Below are 26,189 nucleotides of genomic sequence, written 5' to 3'. Positions count from 1 at the left end.
CTCAGTGACACAGCACCTATTACAACATGGATTTTTACGAGGCTACATCAGACTTTCTTTTGAGTTGGGGGATGTTTCCAAAGGAAGTTCTGGAATCTCCAGAAATAATAGTCCCAATTTTTACTGAGGTTCTGGTGGTTAAACAAAAACATCTCTTATTTCAATAAAGGTCTTGCCAAATACTTTTTAAAAACATTTTTTTTTGGAGTCCCATCAGCACACCGTGGTTAGAATATCTGGTTAACATCATCGCTCGACCTGGAATTCATTCACAATGCTGAATGTGATGGGGTTGAGTCGATTTTGTCCATTCCCCTCCCCCAAATGAAAAAAACAGTTACGTAAACTTCTGGAGGCAGCTGGCTACTGCTGCCAGTGGATTCCTAATTTTGCAGCCTTTGCTAAACCTCTGTGTGTGCTCTTCTCCTAGATCACAACACAGAGCCTATTTCCTGGCCCTTCAGAGGCATTAATCTCCTTTGAAGCTTTAATATAAGCTTTGTCCACACTCCAAATTCTTGGCTTACCTAATTTTGACAAACCTGTTCATCTATACTGCCATGAAAATAACGGGACTGCTGCAGGCATTCTAAGACAATCTTCTGCTTCTCAAGATACGTCCCTGTAGCGTGTTTCTCATGCCAGTTAGCTCCTGCGGCATTAGGTGTGCCCCATGCTTCTGTGCAGTGGCTGCAGCTGCCGCCTTGATTGACAAAGCCAATTAGGCATGTTAGGCTCCCCTATTCATCTCTATGTTCCCCAGGCGGTGTCAGCTATTCTACAAGTTCAAAGGATACAGCAACTCTCTACACGGTGACAGGCCACTTATGAGCTGACTTTCTCATCATCTTACGTCGTTGTAACCCTTTGAATCCAGCTACTTTACTACCCCCTCCCTGATGGAGAGCCCCGCTGTATCACACATGATTGCCTTGCAGCCGTAGAAATGGTCTCAAAGCCACGAGAGGCTCTCTCAGACACCCCTTTAGGTAACCCAGACTGACTTCTATTTTGTGATGGCTCCTGTCAATGAAATTGCTTGGGAAACATAACTGGTTATGCTGCAGTTTCCCCTCGTGGGACTCCTGATGCTCGTTCTGATGCCACAGTGAAGTCAGCCCAAGCTGCTGAGCTCATAGCTCTTACTAGAGCTTGTACCATAGCAGAAGTGAAAACTGCCGCTATTTACACAGATTCCAGATGTGCTTTTGGAGTCTGCCTTGCTGTTGGCACAATTTGCAGATCCTGTGGCCGCTTAACTTCTGCAGGTAATCTTATTGCTAATGACCATATAGCAGCTGCCTTATTACAAGATATTCACCTCCCTTCTAAAACTGCTGTTGTTCATTGTTCAGCCCATACCAAGGAAATGCTATATCTTTAGGAAATGATCAGGCTGACAGAGTTGCTAAAATCCAGCTCAAAATGGACACCCGTATTCCTTCTCTACCGAATTTTTAAACTTGCCTTTATTCTTGACTGATTTTATCAACTGTTAAGCAAATGCCCCGCAGTCTGAAAAAGGCAAATGGGTGCAAAAGGGTGCTAAACAATTACCAGGTGGATACATCAGGTCAAATGGACTTCCTATAGACCCCTTTCCTTTAACCTTTTGGCTTATATCCCATCAAGTGGGATATATGTGCAGATGGGGGAGAATTAAGGGACTACAAGACAATTGGTTTTGCCCTGGCATCCATAAAATTTCTGACCAAAGTATTTCCCTGTGCACTACTTGTAAATCTCCCCGAAGTTCTGAGAAATACCTGGGATACCCCAAGAAATCCTCCAAGGCCCACATTCCCCTTTGTGGCACTCCAAATGAATTTTATAGATTTCCCCCCAACTTTAGGCTATTCTCACTGTTTGGCTGTTGTCTACATGTTTTGTGGATGGACTGAATCCTATTGGACTAGACACGCCTCAACCACAACAGTGGTAAAGACATTAATAACTGAGGTTATTCCTCACTTTGGCATTCCTTTATGGATTGAATCAGATCAAGGAACTCATTTTACAACATAAAGCACTTGCTTGCAAAGACTCTGGGGTACTCATTACAATTTCAGACCCCATATCATTCTCAATCCTCAGGGAAAGTGGAACGTAAAAATCTAGACATAAAAAAACTTTAGGAAAGATCTGCCAAGAAACTGGACTTAAATGGCCAGAAGCTTTGCCCTTGGCCCTTATAAAGATCCAGAATACTCCAAATAGGAGAGATGGACTGACCCCTTTCGAAATGGTCTTTGGATACCCAATGTCCATTGGTATTTCTAAACCTTCCGTTCCTGGGTTAAGTGAAGATCATGGGAACTTAAGTGAACAACCTGATGATATAACTAGCTAGATACAACAACAAATGTACTTGAAGCAGGTAATAGGGGCTTGGCTTCCACCAACTGATAAGCCTCACCATCGTTTCGACCAGGAGACCAAGTGTACATCAAGGTCTTTAGAAGAAAACATGTGCTGTCACCTCTCTGGAAAGGACGTTATGAGGTACTGCCAACCACCTACACTGTCGTCAAAAGGAAAATCCTCCTGGATCCGTGCAAGCCATGCCAACATAGGCCCAGAACATCCCTCTCAAGACAAGTGGGAGACAGATCCCCCAGGTGACTTTTAAAGATTTGCAGGGCCAATTCCCAGGCCCCAGAAGCAGCCAGCATCATGAAGTAGACAGCTTTTCCCAAGATCACAGATCAAGAAGCCTCACTTTCATCTATCTCCCTTTCCCCACTTTTAAGACTCCCTATACACATACATTAAAAAGAAAAAACAAAAAAACCCACTTTTTCTTATTAACAAATCCTTTCTCTGCATTTATTAATCATTTATTAGAAGGCTAGCTGGAGAGTGCTTGTCTTTTTCTATCTTATTTCTCCTCTAAGCCTCCACTCTGGGCTCGTTTTCAACCTGTGTTTTGTTCTTACTAACCCTCCCTTACCCCCTTATGCTAATTTACCAAACCCTGGCCACGCTAACTCAGCCTGACTGTTGATTATGTCAACATCTGGATAGTGCAAAAGAGCCTGAACTAGTCTTGGTTCCTGCTGATGTGAACGTGGTGGGCTAAGTACGTAAGATGGATGAGCGGCAGGGTATGCTATCCATGACGAGAAAATCATCACTCTGCATCTTGTTTTAGTGAGTCATTTGGGCCCCAGAAAAAAATCTGTAGAAGCCCAAAGACTGTCCCTTACCCAGATAAATAGGTGAAAATTTTTTCCCTTTGCATTAAAAGCAAACATGACACTGGACCTTTCTTGGGTGACATACCAGGACAATATTGCAAATCAAATTCTGTGGTTTGATTCCACAGGTTACATCTTTAAACCTCTCAAGGAAATTGCAAATGACTCTAGCACCACCATTTTGGGAACAAATGTCTGCCAAATCACCACATGTTCTGGATGTCTCAGAAGTCACCCTTGTACAATTTAGGATATTGCAGCTGCCCCAAACCACAAACTATATACGGGAAAATAAAAAATCTGGACTTACTTTGGTTAGGTGACAGAAATAAGCTTTACAGCTGCCAAAACCCGACAACAGATCTCCTATATCAGCTATTTTGCAATCTGTTTCACTCTCACATGTTGACAGGAGTGCATGGAGATTGGAGGCGTTTGGACACTACAGCACCACTGGCAAAAGTCATGGAATACCCCAGACCCTGGGAATTACAGCTTCCATTCTAACCTTGTCTGTAAACCACTCTAGTCTTTTTATTTTATGTGACAACCAAATGCATAAAGGGTTCCTAACTAAATGGTCAGGACCATGTGGATTTGGATACCAGTCTCCTTCTGTCACCAAATACTCCACCCTAAATGCCAGCCAAATTACAAACATGAGTTCCTTTGTTCGTAAAGTTGTGCCACATAAACATGCTTGCTGAGAAATCACAGGGAATCTGCTGCGTATCACAATCCCAATGTCTTCTCAGCACTGAGGGTCTTATTCCCAAGCTTTAAAGATTATGAATTGGAAAAAGCAATCTCTCTGCAGTAATGGAAGAGTTCAATACTGCTATGCAAACCCTGAAAATACTCCAATCAGAAGTTAATAGCTTAGGGCTTCCCTGGTGGCGCAGTGGTTGAGAGTCTGCCTGCCGGTGCAGGCGACACGGGTTCAGGTCCTGGTCTGGGACGATCCCACATGCCGCGGAGCAGCTGGGCCCGTGAGCCACAGCTACTGAGCCTGCGCGTCTGGAGCCTGTGCTCCGCAACAAGAGAGGCCGCGACGGTGAGAGGCCCGCGCAAGGCGATGAAGAGTGGCCCCCACTTGCCGCAACTGGAGAAAGCCCTCGCACAGAAACGAAGACCCAACACAGCCAAAAATAAATAAATAAATAAATAGATAGATTAAAACACACACACACACAAAAACCAAACTGCTTGAAGACGGGAAAGGAAATTAAAAAAAATAAAAAGAAGTTAATAGTTTAGCCTCTGTGGTGCTCCAAAATCATCATGCCCTAAATACACTGACTGCCCAGCAAGGAGGAGAGTTTGTGCAGTCGTTGGTGAAAAGTGTTGCTTTCTGTGAATCACAGGGCAAGTAATATCTAACTTACATCTACTAAAAGAGAAGATTAACATTTTTCATCAGATAAAGGGAGCTCACACATATCATTGGACTTAGTCCCAGGATTGGGGAACTGGTTTACCAGGGCATGGGGGAAATGTTCTCCAATTTGTTCCTTCCTGTTTGTGTATCTTCATTCTAATATATGTTCTCTTCTCCCTTTGCCGATCTCTTACCAATTTATTACTTACTTGTATCTCCACTGTCACCAGGTCAGCTTTTTATACATGAAATTAAGGAGGTTTCAGAGGAGGGAACTGATGGGGCTCAGGGCAGGCCGCCCCAAAGTGCAGATTATCATCAAACTGAAAACAAGCAAGGCACAAAAGACTCGGGAAGAACATCTGACTGTCCCCCTAACTGCCTAAAAGAATTTAAGATAGAAGGCCCGCTCCAAGAAGGGGCTATCACCATAGATAACTAGAGTATAATATAAACTAGGTGTGGTAGACAGGAAAGAACCTGGCAAGGCCTGTTTGATCAAAGTCTTCTTTGAGTCCCACTATCTCTAGATATCCCAGCAAACACTTGTTTACCAAGCATTAACTCTTTTCATCTTCCTGTGGATTATCTTACTTCCCCTAGAAGTCCCAGACCTCTACCACCTTCTCCTTGGTCCAGAAGGACATATATACCTCATCTTGCCTTACTATCTTTGTAATTTCTCATGCTTATGTGAATTCCCCATATGTACATATTAAACTTGATTTTCTCCTCTTAACCTGCTTTTTGCCATTTTAATTATATGACCAGCCAAAAAGAATCAAGAGGGGAAGAGGGTAACTTTCCCCTCCCCACAGATGCATGTGTGTAACATACGTGTGTGGAGGGAGGTGACAGAGTGTGCCCATGAGAAAGAGGGGGCAAAGAGAGAGAGAACAGTACAAAGAATACTGGTCTCAATTTCAGATTTCAGTTTAAGCTCTGTTCCTAACTAGCTGTAAAACCTCAGATGAATTATCAAACTCTGTAATCCTCAGCTGAATCCTCTCTAATCCTTCACTGAATGAGACTAAGAGGACCTTTTCTGTTATACCTTCTTAATCAGAGAGGGTTTGGGAGGATCAAATGAACTAGCTAACATATTAATTCAACACAACTAAATTCCTGCTCTGTGTATTCAAGTTAGTAATACAAGATAAAAACATAGTCACTGCCTTCAAGAAGCCGACAGTGGTAAGAGCTGTGAGCTGGTGGTGACAAAGACAGGGAGAGTTGAAGACCAGGGTAGAGGAGAACAAGGGCTAAGGACTCACAGGTGAGGATGCCTAACCCATTCTGGGAAAAGTAGAGATGGCTTCCTACATATAGCAGTGAGCTCTTCACTGAGCTGGATTGGTGTTGATCAAATGAAAAAGGGATGGAGAGATGAAAGAAATTTGGGGGATAGGAACTGGATTTCTAGTTGTGAAGTTGGAAACATGATGTCATGGCAAGAACAGAGAAAGAGCCAGTTCACATTGTCTCTCTCTATAAAGATGACTTCAAGTATTGCTTACGTCTGGTAGGAAACATGGTACCTGGTCTCATGGAATTTAGAATCCAAATGGTGCTTTTATGCCAATCAGGAAGAGCTATAAGACTCAGATTAAGGAGGACTTCTGGATTCTGCCAGTGATTTGGATTTTATCACAAAGCTGCTGGGAAGTTATAAGAGAGATTTTACTATAGGGCTATAGGTGGGGTGTAATCTGGTTTTAGAAAACACCAGTGTTTTAGAAAATCAAGAGATATGGAGAATGGAATGGGGTGGGGGAGGTATTAATATCTAATGGCAACTCTTAAAAAGTAAAGAAACATTACAGAAACTAAGGTGGAATTATTGTTGCCACACACATGCACAAAAAATCACCTCACAAGGTACTCATATATTACAATTTCAATTATGTCCAGGCTGCCTAATTTATACCAGCATTCCCTTCCATGATATTGACCTAGGGGAAGCATCTCCTTGTGTGGGGCTCAGAGGCAAGCTTTTGATCAAGGGAGTGACAATCAACAGTTAGACCTTCCTCCAGCTTGAGTTGGTAACCAGGCCTGAAGCCTGCTTTCCATCTTGTTGTGGGTCTCTGAACTAGACTGCCTGGGTTTTGAACACAAGAACAAGAGAGGTGAGAACTTGCAAGCAAGGAAATTCAGTGATGTTTTGTGGTTGCTTGAGCAAACCACATTGTACATGTACAACTCCCAAGAATAAGCAATATTATCTTGGTAATGAAATAAACTAATTACTTTTCTCTAATTTCCAAAAATAAGCAAAATGGAGTCTGCTATTACTGAGACCATTTTTTACATGATTCTGCAGAGCAACTTAGCTCCTCAAAGCTACAACCCTCAAACTTCTTAATTCATACTACATTCCCACAACAAAAGCCCAAAGAAGTCATTTGCTCAGAACAACAGGAATTTTTACCTGTTTCAACAGGCTCACAACTTTGCCAAGTCTTTCCTTTTCTTATCTTGGGTCTTCACCATAATCTCCTTGAAAAGTATGTGTGTGTTAAGAAAGATTTGTTTTCAGGGTTTATCTCTGAATAGTGGCACTTTTTTATTCCTTTCTCTGTTGTTTACGTTTTTTTTTGTTTTTTTTTTTACAATAAGCATATACTATCTTTTATAATTAGAAAATAAACTGAAATTTTTATTTCAGAGAACCATGGGATCTGTATAATTGTTAAAAAAAGAAACCACAGGCCCAAAATGGAGTCACTTATGTTGAGCTCACGAAGACTTAATACCTAACCTAATTGCAGTTAGAACCTCCCCCAGAAATGTAGTCTTAATTGCTCAGTCTGGAATTTTCTGGTCCGTGCCAATGAGGTCATCTGCCACATAGCCCCTTTTCCATCAGCCAAAAGAAGATGAGCTTTCCATTTTGTACAGCTCCTCTGAGCTTCTCTCTGTTAGATGGGTTGCTGCCCAATTCATGAATTCTTGGATAAAGCCAGTTAGACCTTCACATTTACTCAGTTGAATTTTTGTTACTTAACAGATTTGGTGGCAGTGACAGTGGGATCCAAAGTTATCTTCTGATGGCATTTAGGGACAAAGAGAAACACAGGTGTGGTACCCCATACAACCTTTGAGTTCACTGTCTTTCCTGTTATTTTCGAGGGCCATTGGTAAGTTCCTTTTGGTTTTAAGCTCCACTCTCTTTGCATGGAGCTCCCCATCTAACTGGCTTTCTGCAATTCCCTATTTGGTTGGAAACTCTGACCTTGGTTTTGTCTCCCAATCCCCAGATTCCATGGTGGTTACTGGCCAGAGTTGACTGGGTCCAACTTAAAAACCAAACTGAGTCTGAGGTTGGACTGGGTCCCACTTGAACTGGACTAAGTCCAGCAAAGTCTAGTTGATAATGGGAGAAACTTGAGAGTCACAAAAAGCTGCAAAAATGGTTGGGCATGCATTGAGCATTTAAGAACTGTTACAGCACTCACCACTTAACCCGAAAACTCCTGTGTTAGGGTAAGTTGGTCACAGAATGGGTTAGATTGACACTAGGTAACCCGCCAACCTCTAGAAAATTTCTGTGCGAGAAGGTGCACTGTGAAACATCACACAATTTCCAACTCAGCAGCACATCACTTTTTAGATGTTAGTTTGACACCGAGAGACCCAAAAGCTTAACTAACTAAATAAATCAAAAATGCGTTCCTTAAAATCCAAAGAGCTAAGTGTACTACCTTACAGCACACCCACCTATTTTATAGGTAAGAACTATTTGTTGTGGAAGCTCCAAGAATTTGGCTTGGTAACCATGAGGTTGGGGGTCAAACAGTTTGGGGGCTGGACAGAGATGTGGGTTAATCTCCATTTTCAGCCCAGGTCCTACCAAATTGCTGCCAGCTCTCGGGGAGTTACAACCTAGATTACAATGGCCATGACAGAACATTCAGATTAGACAAGATCATTTAAAAAGTGCACTTGAAAGTAAGGGTTCTCAAATTAAGCAAGCAGAATGGGATACCTATTTTAATTAGTACACAAAGGAATTCAAAAGGCTTCAAAATTCCAAAATAGCTTCATGGGGGAAAAATAAAAAAAGATTGTTGCAGAAGACAAATGAAGATTTAAAGACAGGAGATCATAAGTAAAAGTTCACCAAACCATTAGCTTTACAGGTACAACAGCTTCAGGGCCAGGCACCTAAAGTACCTGGCCCCCCACAGGGCACATTCCTAGGGGCCCGTCATTAAAACGCTGACCTAGGGACTGTTGTTTTTAGTTGTAATCAACTGGGACACTAGAAAAGAGGTTGCCCTTCAAGGGCCTATGATGATTTGTCAACATCAATTCAAATGCCTTCATAATCCACCCCTAAAGTTATGCTCCCTTATAGGCCCCTTCCAGAACTGATGGGACTCCAAGACTCCAAAGGATTCCCTGGGAAAGTGCTATGCTATTTTCTTAAACAGCCAAGGGAAGTTAAAATTAAAATGAATAAGAAACCAGAGTCTGCAGAGGGGATTCCTGGAAAAACTGGCAGAAAGCCAGTTGAAGGGTGAGAATTCTTACCACAATCTCCTGAATCTCTGTAATGCTCAGCTGAGAGAGAAAAGTAAAATTTCACGTGTCCCTTTCTTTCCAAATCCAGACCTATTGGTTATTGATGCTTCCTCTCCCAGGGACAAGTATTGCCTTCTTGCTTGTCTAGTTTTGTGTCCTAAGAGCTTGGCTTGGCTTTCTCCCTGCCTGGGACAAGCAGGCTATTGGTTCTTTAGCTATCTATGGGAGTGACTTTGGATCTTGGGAAGGTGGTAACTTGCACACTAAGATGCCTTTTGGGTCCATGGAGTTATTTAATACTGCCAGAAATATTTACTGTCTGTTCCAGCTGAAACCTGGCAAGATATTTGAAAGGATTTAATAACTTTATTTTTTTAACATCTTTATTGGAGTATAATTGTTTTACAATGTTGTGTTAGTTTCTGTTGTATAACAAAGTGAATCAGCTGTATGCATATGTATATCCCCATATCCCCTCCCTCTTGCATCTCCCTCCCACCCTCCTCATCCCACCCCTCTAGGTGGTCACAAAGCACCGAGCTGATCTCCCTGTGCTATGCGGTTTCTTCCCACTGGCTATCTATCTTACATTTGATAGAGTATATATGTCAATGTTACTCTCACTTCGTCCCAGCTTACCCTTTCCCCTCCCTGTGTCCTCAAGTCCATTCTCTAGGAGTCTGCCTTTATTCCTCTCCTGCCCCTAAGTTCATCAGAACCATTTTTTTTTAGATTCCGTATATATGTGTTAGCATACGGTATTTGTTTTTCTCTGAAAGGATTTAATAACTTTATGATCAGAAATTTGGCCGAATTGGAAACTGATATTCAGAGCCTAAAGGGAATTTTCTTAAGCCTCCTCCTCTAAGCTAAAGTGAAACCATGTCCCCAGAGAGAAAGAAGAACTACCTAAAACCCTCATAAAAGGATTTTGGGTGGATCAACCTCTGGTGTCATTTAAGTTACAACCCAATTGCTTAAAGACAGTTGCTCTTAATTCCTTATCTCTAAATTCCTTGTAAAACTAGAAATGCAGTTTTGGAGGCAGTTCAAAGTTCACTTATTCCTTTACCAATCCCAAAACCCCCCCTCTCAGAGGTCTGTAAATATTAGCCTTGGGAAACCAAAGTCCTTCTTGGAGGAACTTGCATTCCTTCCCTGTGCTTTGAGATATAAATATTCTATAAACTTAAAGGAAGTCATTCTTGTTAGAAGGAAAACAAAAGGGGGAAAGGTAATTTGAAACTTGGGCAAATAGAAAAATCTTTTAAGTGCTTCTCCACAGATATTATTGAAAGGCTTTAACCAGGTAACCTTAACTTATTCCATCTACCAGAAAAACTTAGATTCAACTTTTATAACTAATGAGCTTTACATGATTGTACCTGTCTCATGGCTGAAATTTTAGAACAAGTCTATAAGGTCTTTGCATCTGTCTGTATGTTCATGTGTGTTTATATAGATAGTAGATGTGAGATATATATCTATCACTGGATGGTATTGCTAAGATTAATTTGCAGAAGAGCTCTATCTAATTGGCTTTAAAAGCACTTATATAAATTAAAATAACAGAAACTAAGCTAATGTGATCTAGGATTATGTTGTGTTTACATAGGTATATAAATGTTTTGGAAATTATGTGAAATTCCTGAAAATCTGATATGTCCCGATATAATATTATCAGTCCTAAGGCCAGTTATTATCTATTGGGCTGCATCCCTCAGGCCTGCAAGTCCTGTACTTGCCCAGCCTCAAGATCAAAGAAAGAGCCCGGAGATGTTACCCAGTCCAAGCTTGTACTGCTCACCCTTTGGCAGGCTAATAATTCAAGAGACAAGTTGTTGGGACAAGCAATAGTGACTTTATTTGGAAAGCCACCAGACCAAGATGTTGGGCTCATGTCCCAAAGAACCATCTTGCCTGAGTTAGAATTCAGGCTTCTTTTATACTAAAAGGGGAGGGAGTGAAGACCAGCATTTCCTGGTTCCCATCAGCCTCTGAAGGGGATGTGTTAATTTCTTCCCTCCTGCTGTCATTCACAGGTGGGCCTGGTCAGGATGTTTTCTGTGAGCTAAACAAAGGTATTTTAGCTTAATGCTCATTACCTGGGAGGCAGAGTTCCCGGGGAGGTGGACCCTTATGTATAACTTAAGCTGATGGGCAACATCCCTTTAGTGATTAACTTGAAATACAAAAGGTTCTTCCCTATTACAGTACCCTACTGTCAATATCCCTTCCAGTCTTGTGGGGAAAGGGACGAAGACTTCCCTGGCTTTCTGCTGAATGGAGGTGATGAGTATTCCTTAGAATCTTTAGTCAGGCCTTTTTTATCTACAACTATTTGAACCTGATGAAACCCCTTAGCACTTTGTTATCTAATTTGTAATTGAACTTGGGGTTTTTGTTCCAGTTCCCAATACATATACTGAATTCCTGTGCTATTTATTTGGACATAAATAGGTAAGTTGACTCTTCTCCAGCTACAGTGAAATTACCATCTACTTCAGCTGGATAGGCAGACCTGTTGGGGGCAAACTCATGAAGAGGTTAGTATAGTGCCCAAAGTTTTAATGTAATTGGCAACTGCTGGGTCTCTTAGAGCATTTATAGATTCTCTCGCCTGGGCAGACACCCGGAAATGGACTACCATACAATATTTCAAAGGGGCTTAATTTAAACCTGCTTCTGGGTGCCACCGATCTGTATCAGGGCAACTGGCAAGGCCTTATCCCAGGTTAAATTAGTCTCTACATATTTTAGAGATGTTCTTTTTTAATGTATGATTCACTTTCTTGGTTTTTCCTGTTGATTGTGGTCTGCAGGATGAAAGTAGCTTCAATGCCTTAACCCAAATCCGGGGATAATTTCCCTTAGGAGGGCTTTAACCACTTCAGAGACTTCTGTCCAGGTGGGATATGCTTCCTCCCATCCTGAAAAAGTATCCATAAACACTAGCAGGTTATCAGAAATTTCCTGCAGTTCAGGGTATTTGAGTAAAGTCTATTTTCCAGTCCTCGGTGTGGCAGTTTCCTCTGTTTTCGAGTCCCCATCTGGGGAGGTCTGATGGCAGTCTTTTTATTATTTTTAGACTGTGATGTCAAGCTGTTCTGGTGGAAAGCTTCAGGGTGAGGTCTATCAGAAAGTTAATCAGCTCATTCCCCACTGTCAATTTTTAAATGGGGCTCCTGTGGGGAATTAGGCACCTCAAGTCCAAGAGAGCCCCTGGGCTTCTTTGTTCATCATGTTCCTCTCTTTCTACTATATGAGAGCCTCTTTTATTGTTTTTCTTATGGTTTGGCCGAGGGCAATCTGTTTTCCAATGTTCTCCTTACAGGAAGCACATGTTAATTCTCGAATAGTGGCTTACCTCTCTTCAAGTAACTAGCCTTCTGGGAATCCAATATTGCTGTCCAAAAAGTGGCGTTTTGTTTGCATCTTCTTTCTTTGTTCACCCTGTTGAACACTTTAAAAGCAACATCCACCAATTGAGAAGGATTTATTCCAAATGCACCATCTAATTCTTGCAATTTCTCCTGGTATCTGAAGCAGTTTGCCCTCCCTGCCCCCCCCAAAAAAGAGCAAGTTTACCATTCTTATATTTTGAGGGGCCTCACAATCTGCATTAAGATGATGTCAGTAGGCCTGATAAATCCTTTCCAAAAATTCAGAGAGGTCTTCATTTGTTTTTTTGCCGAGTTTCCTGAATTTTGTTCAAACTCTTTTGCTTTGGTTCCCTCTTTCAAAGCCCTGCCAAGATGCACTAATACGTACTGCTCTAATACGGGCATTCTTCCCTCATCGGGGCTCCAATTTGGCTCATCTGTGGGTGCTACCAGTTGGCCTTCAGGCGTAGAGGATCCTCCCTATAAATGAGTGTTGCAATCTTTCCAGTTAAACAAGTCTGAGAAACCCCGCTGGCTGGTCATTTGCATTTAGCCCTCATGTGAGGTAACAGGAATGGAAAGTGCCCTGCCCTGGGAGTGGCTCCTGGCCCAAACTGGGTGCCCTGTTGGGTCTTAGATGGGTCTTAGATGGTGACACCTGACCAAGTCCCTGTGCCCCAGAAACTAACACGGGATTTTTTCTTTTTTTAAGTTTACTGAAGTATAGTTGATTTACAATTTTGTGTTAATTTCTGCTGTACATCTAAGTGATTCAGTTATGTATAACTTTTTTTCATATTCTTTTCCATTATGGTTAATTGCAGGATATTGACTGTTGTTCCCTTTGCTATACAGTAGGACCTTGTTTATGCATTCTATATATGATAGTTTGCATCTGCTAATCTCAAACTCCAAATCTATCCCTCCTCCACCCCCCCTCCCTTGGCAACTATAAGTCAGTTCTCTACGTCAGCACAGGATTTTCTAATTGATCCTTAGAAGGAGGGGAAGTCGTGAGCTCAGTGAGTGGAGTTAGGTTTGGAAGCAACATATTCTCACTCTCATTCCCTTCCTTTTATTTTCCCTGATGTAATAAGACAAATACTTGAACTTAAAGGATTTCATCATTCTTCCCCGCTTCTGTACAAAATTGCTATAGTCATTCAAAAGCCACTGTAAAACCATAAATAGCAGTTGATCATCTCTAACCATTAAAGGGATGCCTTTTTGCTTTGGCATCAACCAGCTGGGATTACAATGCAATTGAAAAGAAACTTGGTTACTGCTGTGACATACAGTTTAATTACTGAAAATATTAGTGATATCATTTACCAAGATATTCCAGGACTTTAGAAGTTCCATATAATTTCCAGAATGTGTATATTAAGTGTTTACCCATGATACAATCTAAGAAGTTTTATCACCATTTATTTGACAGTGCTTCCCATGTAATTTAACATACCAAGTAAGCCTAGTTAGTTTAATATTCCTCTCTCTGAGATGGACAGAATCCAAATAATTTGAGGTGTTCCAGGGACCCTTTGGAAAATCTCAAAAGTTAACTAGAGGTCAAGTGAGCTTCATTTAGAATTTGATCTTTGGGAAGCTTGTCAAAAATATCAAAAATTGGGGCTTCCCTGGTGGCGCAGTGGTTGAGAGTCTGCCCGCCAGTTCAGGGTACACGGGTTCGAGCCCTGGTCTGGGAGGATCCCACATGCCTCAGAGCAACTGGGCCCGTAAGCCTGTGCGTCTGGAGCTTGTGCTCCGCAACGAGAGGCCGTGACAGTGAGAGGCCCGTGCACCGCGATGAAGAGTGGCCCCCGCTCGCCGCAACTGGAGAAAGCCCTCGCACAGAAACGAAGACCCAACACAGCCATAAATAAATAAATAAATATTTATAAAAAAATATATATATATATCAAAAATTTTAACCAGTGATAATAAAAGATCTCAATGGCAAATACAGATCACTTAAACTCAGTTACCAAAAGTTCAATATTTCAAGAAAACTTTGTCCTCTTAGAGAACCAAATTCAGGTTTTGTACCACTTTACCTTTAAAATTCTATTTCTTAAGTTCAATCTTACCTTAGCCAATCCTGACAATGCACAAAACTCTTTCAGCGTTCCTCCTCCACAAGCGTTCCACAACTTTCTGTATCCTTATTCATCTGTTCCTTTCTTTTCCATTTAGAAACAACCAGCTCTAGGACAGAACCACCTTTTTCCCTTTAACAAAATGTATTTTCATGCTGAAACCATGCACGTCAGACTGGGACTTGAACCCACGTGGCCAGGACTCGAACCCAGCCAAAACCCACAGTCTTCCAACTGAGATCACACACCTGGTTTCGGGACTTAATGAAACATCAGGTTCTTGATGTCTCATCATAGGAAGAATTCAGTGAGCGACAAAGTGATTGGTAAGAAGTGGATTTATTTAGAGAGAAATACACTCCACAGACAGAGTGTGGGCCATCTCAGAAGGTGAGAAAAGGCACCAGGGTATGGAGTTGTCAGTTTTTATAGGGGTGGGTAATTTCATAGGCTAATGAGTGGGAGGAATATTCCAGCTATTTTGGGGAAGGGGTGGGGATTACCAGAAATTGGGCCACCGCTCACTTTTTGACCTTTAGGGTCAGACTTAGAACTGTCATGGTGCCTGTGGGTGTGTCATTTAGCTCGCTGATGTGTTACAGTGAGCTAAACTGAGGCTCAAGGTCTAGTGAAAGTCAACTTGTCCGCCATCTTGGACCCATTTGTTTCTAATCAGTTTATGTCATGTTCTCAGGCTATGTCATTCTTCCAAAGGTTGTGCTCTGTCCTCTTCCCTCCTGTTTCAATTCCTCGTTCATTCTTTGTTGAAGACAAACATCCTACAGTTTTTCATACTGAAATGTTTCCCTTATAATTCTTAACCTTAAAACCTTAATCTCTAGTGAAAACCAAGATGCAAGTAATTGTAAACTGTCATACCAGCATTTCCTGATTGATAAACTTATGTTCTAATATTTTGTCCTATTTGAAATGACCCAGATAGTCGATGAATTCTCTTCTTTTAACTTAGTTTAAAGCTATAAAAATCTGGAGAGACTATTATAGATAGACATTCCCAAAACATAATTATTCCTATAGAGTTCACCTAAAACTCTTACCACATTTACCTCTATTTTATTTACTTAAAAGCCTTGTCATATTGTTATTTTTCTTGCTGACAAACTTTGTAACAGGAATAATAAGGTCTTATTTGATTTCTAGTAAACCTGGGTGCAAATAAAAGTATTATACTTAATGTTAATAACCCTAAAGATAGGTCCGTATTAATCAAACCAACAAGCTCAAGCTAACTTTAATACTAGATACTAATTCAATACTGAATATTTCCTAGATCACATGAACCCAAAATTTATTCTGGCCAGTTTTATATTTTGAGCATTTATATAAGCACTTAATTTCCTTTAAGTCAATCAAGCAGAGCTCTTTTACAAATTAATATCGGTAATGCCACACATCTATAACACACCTACAAACACAGACCTCATAGCTCCCATTCCAAAATTTCAGCCATGAATCAGATACAACAACGTAAAACTCAGTTACAAAACAGATTGGATTCAAATTGGGTTTCTAGCAGATGAGACAAATCAAGCTCACCTGTTTACATGGCTAAGCCCTTTTTTACTAATATTTACGGAAAAGACTCGTCTATTTCTATTTGTAGCTTTTGCTGATTTTAGGAACCAAGTGGAAACTTTTCTTCCTGGGAATGTCTCACTCTTCAACAAGGACAGGTTTTTTTTGTTTGTTTTTTCTTGTTCTTTTCCTCCATTTGACATCAGTAAAAGTTTTAAATATCACAAAGCTGATTTGAGTGTGAGGCAGGAGACAGATGGGCCCTCAGGGCAAATGGTCAGAGTTCGATACTCCGAGATCAGAATAACAGGACAATTGAGAGAGGAAGCTGGGCCCTGCCCAGATAGAAGATAAGAGACCACATATTCTTCATTCTCGAAGTCAGGAGACCTTCCCGACTACACATGTGCAGAAGGGCTCCCTGGAGGTCAAAAGGGGAGTGATGCCAAGTTGCCAAACCTACCCTTAGGCTTCTTTGGTAGAATCCATCTTGGCTAAGAGATGCGCGTGCACACATGGGAAAATCCTGAGCTATACTAAATACAGACTTTGAACCAGGCAAATCAAAATGATTGGCCAAAGGAAATCCGGAAGAAATGCCCCATAGAAGTGATTCAAATTGCCACGAGGGTGCGATTCTCTCTCTGAGCCCGCCCGTGTGTGTATCCACATGTACTGTACTTCTTTTTTCTCCTAATAAGTACTTTACTTGTTTCACTACTTTCCGTCTTTGTGGGAATTCTTTTTCTGCAAAGCCATAGGGCCAGGGACTTGTCACTGATCACTGGTCTAGTGGCTAGGATTCGGTACTCTCATTGCTGTGTCCCGACCTCAATCACTGGCCGGGAACCGAAACCCTGCTTCAAGCCGCCGCAGGCCGAGACCACCCGAGATCAGGTGTAAATGGAGAAACAGTACTAAACAAAATGAAAAACCCAAAGGGCAAACAGAAAATCCTAAATAAACCCTCAAGTTTGGTCTTGGGGTTTTACACATACCAATGACACAGGAGACCATAAACAACATAATTAACATAGCAACAGTAGCAGTATATGGTGCACAGGGTCCCAAATAACCCTGCCTATACCCCTTGTGGAGATCCTAACAGGTACTGTGGTCACACATTGTTAAAATAAAATAGCATCTTCCTCTCACCCATGAGTTCACAGCTATAATCAGATCACTTATCCAAAATGCGCCTCAGAGGACTTTCTTTAGGGATAGTTGAAACATTCCCCATTTTTAAAGACAGAAATTCAAGACAAACAAAACACAAACTGCACACACAAATGCTAGCATCCAAATAAACAAATGAACAAGTTCACAAATCGGTAAAAGTCCAAAAACTCTTTCCTCTCTCCAACAGGTACCCTACTCAAATACAAAACAGATTTGTTTATTCCGGAGAAAAAGCCGCAGACGGAGAGGAAATAAAGTTTCCAGTTGTACACACCGGAGGGACTTACCCTACTGCATGGAGCCTGTCAGCTGCTCCCAAACGTTGATTCCTGTTCCAAATGCCAAGCACTGGGGCAGCTGGTGCTGCTTTGGGGAATTCTTTTTTTTTAATATCTTTATTGGAGTATAATTGCTTTACAATATTGTGCTAGTTTCTGGCTTTGGGGAATTTTGAAGGGAAGATCCTCAGGACAAATGATCCCGCAGCTGCTAGGGCCTTACCCGAAAATTCCCCAATCCGGCCGGCTAGCCAGGAGTAGCAAGGATCCTGGCTGGCTGTGCCACAATTTGTATCCTAGTCCAAGCTTGTACTGCTCGCCACATAACAGGCCAATAAACCAAGAGAGGAATTGTTAGGGCAAGGAACGCCGACTTTACCTGGGAAGTCAGCAGACCAAGAAGATGATGAGCTCCTCTCTCAAAGAACCACTTTGCCTGAGTTAGAATTCAAGCTTCTTTTATACTAAAAGGGGAGGAAGTAAAGTCCCTCATTTCCTGGTTCCCATCAGCCTCTGGAGGGGATGTGTTAATTTCTTCCCTCCTGCTGTCATTCACAGGTGGGCCTGGTCAGGATGTTTTCTGTGAGCTAAACGAAGGTATTTTAGCTTAATGCTCATTACCTGGGAGGCAGAGTTCCCACAGATGAACCCTTATGTATAATTTAAGCTTATAGGCAACATCCTTTTAGTGATTAACTTGAAACAGAATACAAAGTTTCTTCCCTCTTACAGAGTCAGTGACAGAGACATCAATGGTTTTGTGGGTAGGGGGGGATCTTCCGTGTCTGAAGCAAGGTCCTGGGGCAACACCCCACTGTGTGTGGCAGACAGCAGGCAGGACATGGCAGTAGTCCTTGCTACGGGGTGGTGGGCAAGGGGCGGGGGCACTGGGGCAAAGGGGAGAAGTTACCAGTTATAGAGGGAATTGACCTCAGGTTGGCTCTTTGGTTACCAGGGAGAACAGCAGAGGAGCGTGCCCTTAACTGTCTGTCCCTTTGATAAGCTATCCCTAATCTTTAGAACAATCACTAGCTGGGGCCTGGGACAAGTATCTAGGCATTTACTGATTAGGATCTATGATTAAGAGGAAAGATCAGTCCTGTGAGGAGGGTGTAGGTAAAGCAGAACTAGGAGCAAGGGCTGTACAGAGAGCAAGAGAACGACCATCTTGGGTGAACTGATCAGATATTATCATAAAACATTATGCGTTACAGAAATAACTAAATATCCTTGAAAATTCCATTATAATGCACTCTCTTCAGATCTTTAATAATGAACATTTTTCAAAAGTCTTTTGTCATTTACAGAGTTACTGTTTTACTCAGATGCTTTTGCAGAGGTGTTTCTGCAAAAATATTTCATCTTCAGAGAAATTCATGCAAAGGATTTTGACAAGTACAGGTTTCTGATAACTTTAAGATAATAAAACTGAACTGGGTAAAATTTCCAAAACTAATGGAACAACTAGATTCAAGCAGAACAAGTATTAATTACATCAGACTGAATAAACTGATGAGGATGATTAAATTTTTATGACTTTCTGTTTTAAATATTGCCAATTCTTCCATGTTCTGTTTTTCCAAATTTAAGGAAACTTCTCTCAAGCTATCTATGTCTTGCAGCATTTTCGTAAAATATACCTTTGTAAACAAAGATGAAATATTTACTTTTTCTCCTTACCTGATCCCTCCAGAATTTGGAAACCCTTAAGTATTCTTCTCATGGCAATACAGTTAGTTATTTGCATAAGTCCAATAAGAATCTGTTCTCCTTGTAACAGGACACAGTTGAAAACATGGGCTATATTACCAGGATTTGACTGGATTGTCATGTTTGACAGAGATATGCATAGACTCAGATATGACCAGACAGCTTTAAGGAACTAAGGTTGACTTTATGGAGCCAATAAAGCCCCTTGGAAAAATCAACCTGGTACCTTGTTTCAGCAAGGCGGTCTTAAAAGGAGCTTATATAGTCAATATAAATTACCAGGCCAAGTTTAATGCAAACAAATTAGTTTTACCAAGGTTATCTTTGATAAAAATGGGGGGGATGGTAGAGAGAAAAGTTTTGTTTTTACCTTTCTCTATATTAGATTCTAATCCTGTTAATTATCTTTGTGGATTTGTACATATCTGTAAATTGGACTGGATCCTGAATTCTAATTTCCTCAAATATCTGGACTCTCCAAACTAACATTTCCAATTTTTTCCCATCCTTCTGATTTGGAATCAGTAAGAACAAAGACTACCCTTGAATCTCCTTGGAAGGTCCTCCTCACTACCTAGATGGCAGTCAAACTTCAGGGGCTTGAGCCTTGGGTACACATTTCACAGCTAAAGAAGACTACACCTGACATCTGCTCTGGTACAAATGCTGGAGACCTTCAGATCACATTGATGAGGAGGAGAAGTAGCTGATATCAGTGTAGACTGCTTCCTCTTGAGACACCAGGGTTTTCTTCTCAAGCAGAGCCAACCATATCAAGTTAGATTAGTAACACACACCTCACTGTCTCTTGCTCACAACTGCCTAAAATAAGACCACAAAGTTTTGCAAAATCACCCTGCGATAAACCCTTACTTTGCTCCAAGCACCTGCTGTCAGAGTTTGGCTTTCTGTGCTGCGGGCACACCAGCCCGTTGCTTGGTTACAATCTCCACCTATGATCTTTCCCGTCTCAGTACATTACAGCCCAGTCTTCCAAATTCTCAGGCCAACATCTAGGAGTCACCCTTGAAATATATCCAGAATTCAACCACTTCTCACCATTCCCTTTCTACCAATCTATCTTCACCTCTCACCTGGATTATCACGATGACCTCCTAAGCAGTCTTCTCGCTTCCTCCTCTGTCCCCTACATTATGTTCTCCTCCCAGCAGTCAGAATTATCCTTTTACAGTGTAAGTCAGTTATGTCACTCCTCTGATCACTTGGAGATGAGCAACATCAGGAAATAGCCTCCGCATTTTTTCCATTTTTGCTGGATGGGTGGCATCAGACACATACAGCTTCTGGGGTTTGCAGTTTAGTTGCTGACAGCCAGGTTTCTAGAACTGCTGACAGCCAGCAGTTGTAGAAAAGTCCTGCTGTTGGCATTTCTTACATAGCATCAGCAGTGATGATGGTTTTCTTATCAACCAGACCTGGGCATTGCTCTAGGAAGCTGAGTCTAGGGATTGTTTTTCCAGCCCCCTCAACCATTCTGTCAGCTACCTTATTTGTTTTAATAAATGATTTTTCTGCTTAATTTTGCCAGAGTGGCTTCTTTTGTTTGCAACTAAGAATCCTGACTTCTTTTTTTTTCTTTTTTTTCTCACACCCAGTGTCTTGCGGGATCTTAGTTCCCCAACCAGGGATTGAACCTGGGCCCTTGGCAGTGAAAGTGCAGAGTCCTAACCACTGGACCACCAGGGAAGTCCCAAGAATCCTGACTTTTTGAGGAGGAAAAAAAAATCTATCAGTCCGCCTCAGAAGACCCTCCCCACCTTTTAACATTTTGGTGTACTTCTTTCAGTGTTTTACGTTCATATATATACATTCACATACATATGTATGTTTTCAATATCTGTATAATACACGTGCAGAAATTTGTTAAATGAGGGCATAGTTTTATGCAATTTAGTATCTTGCTTTTTTCTCTACTTACCACCATTTCATAAGTATGTTTTTTGTTATTATGACTTTTCACAAACATTTTGAGGGCTGCACAATGTTTCCTCAAACCATTATGAGTGCCTCATAACTTACATAGCAAATTATTGTTGGATATTCAGATTCTTTTCAATTTTTCTTTATTATAAATAATGCTGCTGTGGATATCTTTATATATAAGGCATATATAGTAGGATTGATTCCTAGAAATAGAATTACTGAGTAACAAGGTATGAGTGTTATAAAGATTTCAGATACAGAATGTCCAATTACCCTCTCAGAACTTGTACTAATTTATACTTCCATCATCATCATATGGACATTGAGACCATATATGACCTTTAACATCAGAACTATGTGTATATATGTACCTGTTTGTGCATATTGTCAAAGAGAACCAGAGCCAGACACTAGTTAAAGCAGGAAAGATAGATTTAATTCAGAAACTATTGCAATAGGGGAAAAGAGATTTCAGTTGTTTTTTTTTTCCTTTTATTTTAATTTACCCTTATTATTGGAGGTGGAACAATTTTTTTTTTTTTTTTTTTACATATACTTGTATCTTTTCCTTTTCAAAATCTTTTCCCATTTAGGTTGTTACATAACACTGAACAGAGTTCCCTGTGCTATACTGTAGGTCCTTATTGGTTATCCATTTTAAATATAGCAGTGTGTACTTGTCAATCCCAAACTCCCTAACTATCCCTTCCCCCCAGCCTTCCCCCCTGGTAACCATAAGTTCATTCTCTAAGTCTGTGTGAGTCTGTTTCTGTTTTGTAAATAAGTTCATTTGCATCATTTTAAGATTCTGCATATAAGCGATATCATACAATATTTGTCTTTCTCTTCCTGACTTACTTTACTCAGTATGACAATCTCTAGATCCATCCATGTTGCTGCAAATGGCATTATTTCATTCTTTTTAATGGCTGAGTAATATTCCGTTGTATATATGTACCACATCTTCTTTATCCATTCATCTGTTGATGGACATTTAGGTTGCTTCCATGAAGAGACTTCAGTTTAGAACTGAGCTCAATTCAGAATACAAGGCAGCCAAGATTTATAGCCAAGGAACAGAGTTGGGGGAGGGAGAGATTTGGTGGATGGAAAATTACTAGTAGCAGGCCAGAGTAATCAGGTGGCAAGGGTTGGGGAGGATATATTTGATGAGCTATTTAGAGTGATCAGATCTGAAGAGTGGGGGAGATTTTCTCTAAACTGATTTGGCAGGATTCTTGCTAAAACTGGGCTATGCACATTTGGCAAGGATGGGGATAAGGATGCAAAGTCAAGGCTTAGTCAGGAACAGGGTTTAGAGAAGTCTGACTAAAGAGTTTGGTCAGGGAGAGTGTCTTGTCAATATGCATATTTGAGTGCTTCCCATTTTCTCTCCCTGTCTATGCCAGATTTTAGTTTATCATCTCCTAACTTTAGCTGACTTTGAGGCATATTTTGTCCAAAGAGGAGGCCACAGTGGAATTTCTAAATTTTGCCTTTGATTTGTTGTACGATATGGCAAAAGAAACAGCACCCAAACAAAGTTATAAGCACTGGGATCAATTCTGCTCATACTTAAACAGAGTGGTCACTTTTAAAAGTATGAATTCAAAGATAATGTTAACATGAGAGTTGACTAACATAACATTTCTAAACTCTTAAACATAGCTGCACTTGTCTTTCTATAAATATTTCTAAACACTTTCTTTAGCATAGATATGTTTCAGAGGAAAACATTTACTGAGGGTTCACCTCCTCTTGTTGCATTTCTTAATTTCATAAGAGTCCAAATTTGAGTTAACTCAATTTCAGTGTAAAAGTCTGCCTGGTGCTTCCTTTTCCGTTTCACTATGGAGTAATGCTGTTCTGATTTCGTAAGGCAAGAGAGAAGTTTTTACCGTGTACTCCGTCCAGTTCCTTCAGGGCCTCTCTGCTGGGGTGACCTCAGAGAATGACTCATATGCTTCAGTGTTTATACTACTGACCTCAGCAGCTGAGCTAAGATCTCTGTACAAACTGCAGATTGTGTGCAAGAAAATCAGCTGCCACGTGGAGAGGCTGAGGGAGCTGGCGTGCAGTTACCTTAGCACTGTGCCTTCGCTTTCTGCCTTTAGCTTCTGCCTTGCCCAAGACTGGGGAAGCCTGCTAATTGCATGCTGGACTACTCCACTTACTCCAAGAGGCAGGTATCTTCTGCCAGAATGGACTATGGTCCATTCACAAGACAGAGATCCATGACATGGCATAGCGTGACCCAGCCTGTTCTCAGTTAATGTTTACTTCATTATGGTCCTGGAAAGTATGCATTATACAGCTACATTTGGGGGCCAGCATTAAGTAAGTCGCTCACGTTCACACAGTTTGTAAATGAAAGAAGTGAATTAAACTTAAGGTTATCTCTCTTCTTTACACCAATGACTCACACACCTTGGTGTGCATTAGAATGTCCACACCGTAACAACCCATCACTGCTTTTAATCAGCTCTTCCCAATGTTTTAATCAACAGAGTTTTATTTCTCACATTTCTGGAGACTGAGATGTCCCACCATCTGTGTGCCAGCTGGTTCGGCTCTTGGTGAGGCCCTCTTCCTGGCTTGCAGAAGGTCACCTTCTCACTCTGTCCTCACATGGTGAAGAGGGAGAGGGAGAGAAAGAGGGAGAGGAAAAGGGGGAGAAAGAGGGAAAGAGAGAGAGAAAAGACACCGATCCCATCATGGGCGCTCCACTTTCATGACCTCATCTTCCCAAAAGCCCCACCTCCTAATACCATCACACTGGGGGTTAGGGCTTCAACATATGAATTTGGAGGGGACACAAACATTCAGTCCATACACCTTCTAATTTGGAATCCCTACCTCAAATCATAGAAAGTAAACAGAAGCTTACTTGGATATTGGATAAGATGTGCTCTAGAGCTAAAGCACTTTCAAGAGCTCAGTCCTTAAATCTGTGCTGTCTAGTGTTGTAACCACTAGCCACCTGGGCTAATGAGCACTTGAAATGTGGCTAGTCTAAATTGAGAGGTATTTGAAATGTAAAATACACATCGGATTTTAAAGAATTTGTATGAAACAAAGGATATAAAACATCTCCTTAACACTTTTAATATTGATTACGTGCTGAAATAATATTTTGAATTTGTTGGACTAAATAAGATCTAGTATTAAAATTAATTTCACCTGCTTCTTTTTACTTTTTTAAGTAGCTACAAGAAAATTTAAAATAACACGTGTGGCTTGCATTATATTTCTTTAGACAGTGATGTTTTAAGTAAATAACCCATGATGATCAGTATGAATATACTGACTAACACAAAAGTATGGACTGATAGAGTTAAGGAATATTAATTATCACCTAGGAACTTTGTGTATAAAACTGTACTTATAAGAATATTTCATTTTTTATAATTCTCCAAATTATAAAAATATATAGTAAATTCTATATAGTAAATTCTAGTTTCTTCTCAATATGAAATTAAAATTAGAAAGAACTTAGTGACAAGCCTAGTCCACCTCATTATCAGAAGGTTCTATAGATTCTGTCCTAACATATTCTTGCATAACAATTAAAATATAGCATCCTCATTAGCCAAGTATTCATATTCAAGTCACCACAGTTACAAGGTGGGACAGGTCTAAAGCAGTCATAAGACACACACAAATTTATTAATAAACTTATATACAATTACTTCCAATTCAAACATTCCTATTCCCTTATCACTAACACCTAATCCTTGCATTTTCATTTTTTAAAAGACAACCCCATTTAAATAATTTTCTCCCACATTTTATTTTGAATTTTTGATCCTCATTTAATGTATGTTTTCTTTAAACAGTCCTTTTCTGATACAGTGCCAGTTATCATAAGATAATTATGATGGCCACGTTTTCAAAATCATTATAAATTCAAACACGATATAAATGCACTTTCCAAATTAATAAACATCCAGAAATGAATAAATATTAATAGATTAATGCTTGTGTTTATGAAGTGCTTACATTATACTGAATAACACTGCTAGATTTAGTCATTCCTGAGTTAAACTTGTTAGGCATTCTAAATATAAACTGAGTGTTTACAGGTAGGAATACAAGATATAAATGGTCAAAGAGATAATGTAGCCAATATAATCTTGTAGCATTGAGACTTATCCAATGTTAACACTATTCAACTAGCTACACATTTTAGTCTAGTTAACTTCTCACTTCTGAGAAGGAAATTATTTTGAACTTGCTCTACTCTAAGGAAATGGTGGTTTCAACAGCAATTTAGCTGTTTCCTTTGAATGTTTTTTTTTTTCAGTTTCATTACTAAAGCATCTTCTAAAGCATGTTTTGTCAGGTGTGGTTCTGGGCAACTACGCTCTGTTTTTATTACAGGCCTTATAGGATTATTTGATTTCTTAAAGTATGCATATGTATATCTTTAATATAAATAAAATTTAAGAAACAAAAATGTTTTTAAAAGCTTTATTATCATTATTGTGAGTAAAATACTGTCCTTTGTCTCTGACCCAGAAGTCTTGCATCTTCTCTAAGTATCCTTGACTAACTTGTTAACTTGCTGGCAGGATACAGTCTCAGACCTTTCACAATTTTTGACAGGCGGCCATTTCAAATATTTTTCTTTATTCTTATGTTGGTTTTGGAAGTGGACTCATTCAAGAATTTGCTCATTCCATCTAAATTGTTGAATCTATTGACAAAAAGTTATTCATTATGTTCACTTATCATTCTTTTAATTTCTCTAGAACTCTAGTAGTGTCCCTTGTTTATTCCTGATATTGGTGATTTTTGTTTTCTGTCTCTTTTTTTTTCTCAGTCAGCCTTTCTTATTATAGGTAGGCTCAGCCAGGATGCCATGAGGCTGACGGTTGTAAGGAGAGTTAAAAGCTTCTGCCAAAGTCAGTGTTAGGAAAGCTGAACCAGGCAGAAAGAAAGGATTGAGAAATTTAGCCAGT

At 40.3% G+C, this 26,189-nt stretch overlaps 1 protein-coding gene across 1 annotated transcript in view; it reads right to left on the bottom strand.

Annotated features, from left to right (window-relative positions):
- Nucleotides 1-20,451, bottom strand: part of GLIPR1 (GLI pathogenesis related 1) — a 37,729-nt gene extending 17,278 nt beyond the window's left edge. The window contains exon 1 of the mRNA XM_068560918.1: nucleotides 20,379-20,451. The gene's annotated coding sequence lies outside the window, so the exon portion shown is untranslated. The remainder of the gene's footprint in view (nucleotides 1-20,378) is intronic.
- Nucleotides 20,452-26,189: the final 5,738 nt, after the last annotated feature.

This window comes from Eschrichtius robustus, chromosome 13 (genome assembly GCF_028021215.1).
Source record: "Eschrichtius robustus isolate mEscRob2 chromosome 13, mEscRob2.pri, whole genome shotgun sequence".
Classification (NCBI taxonomy): Eukaryota; Metazoa; Chordata; class Mammalia; order Artiodactyla; family Eschrichtiidae; genus Eschrichtius; species Eschrichtius robustus.
The sequence above is the reverse complement of the archived record's forward strand: the minus strand, read 5'-3'. Positions and strand labels throughout refer to the sequence as shown.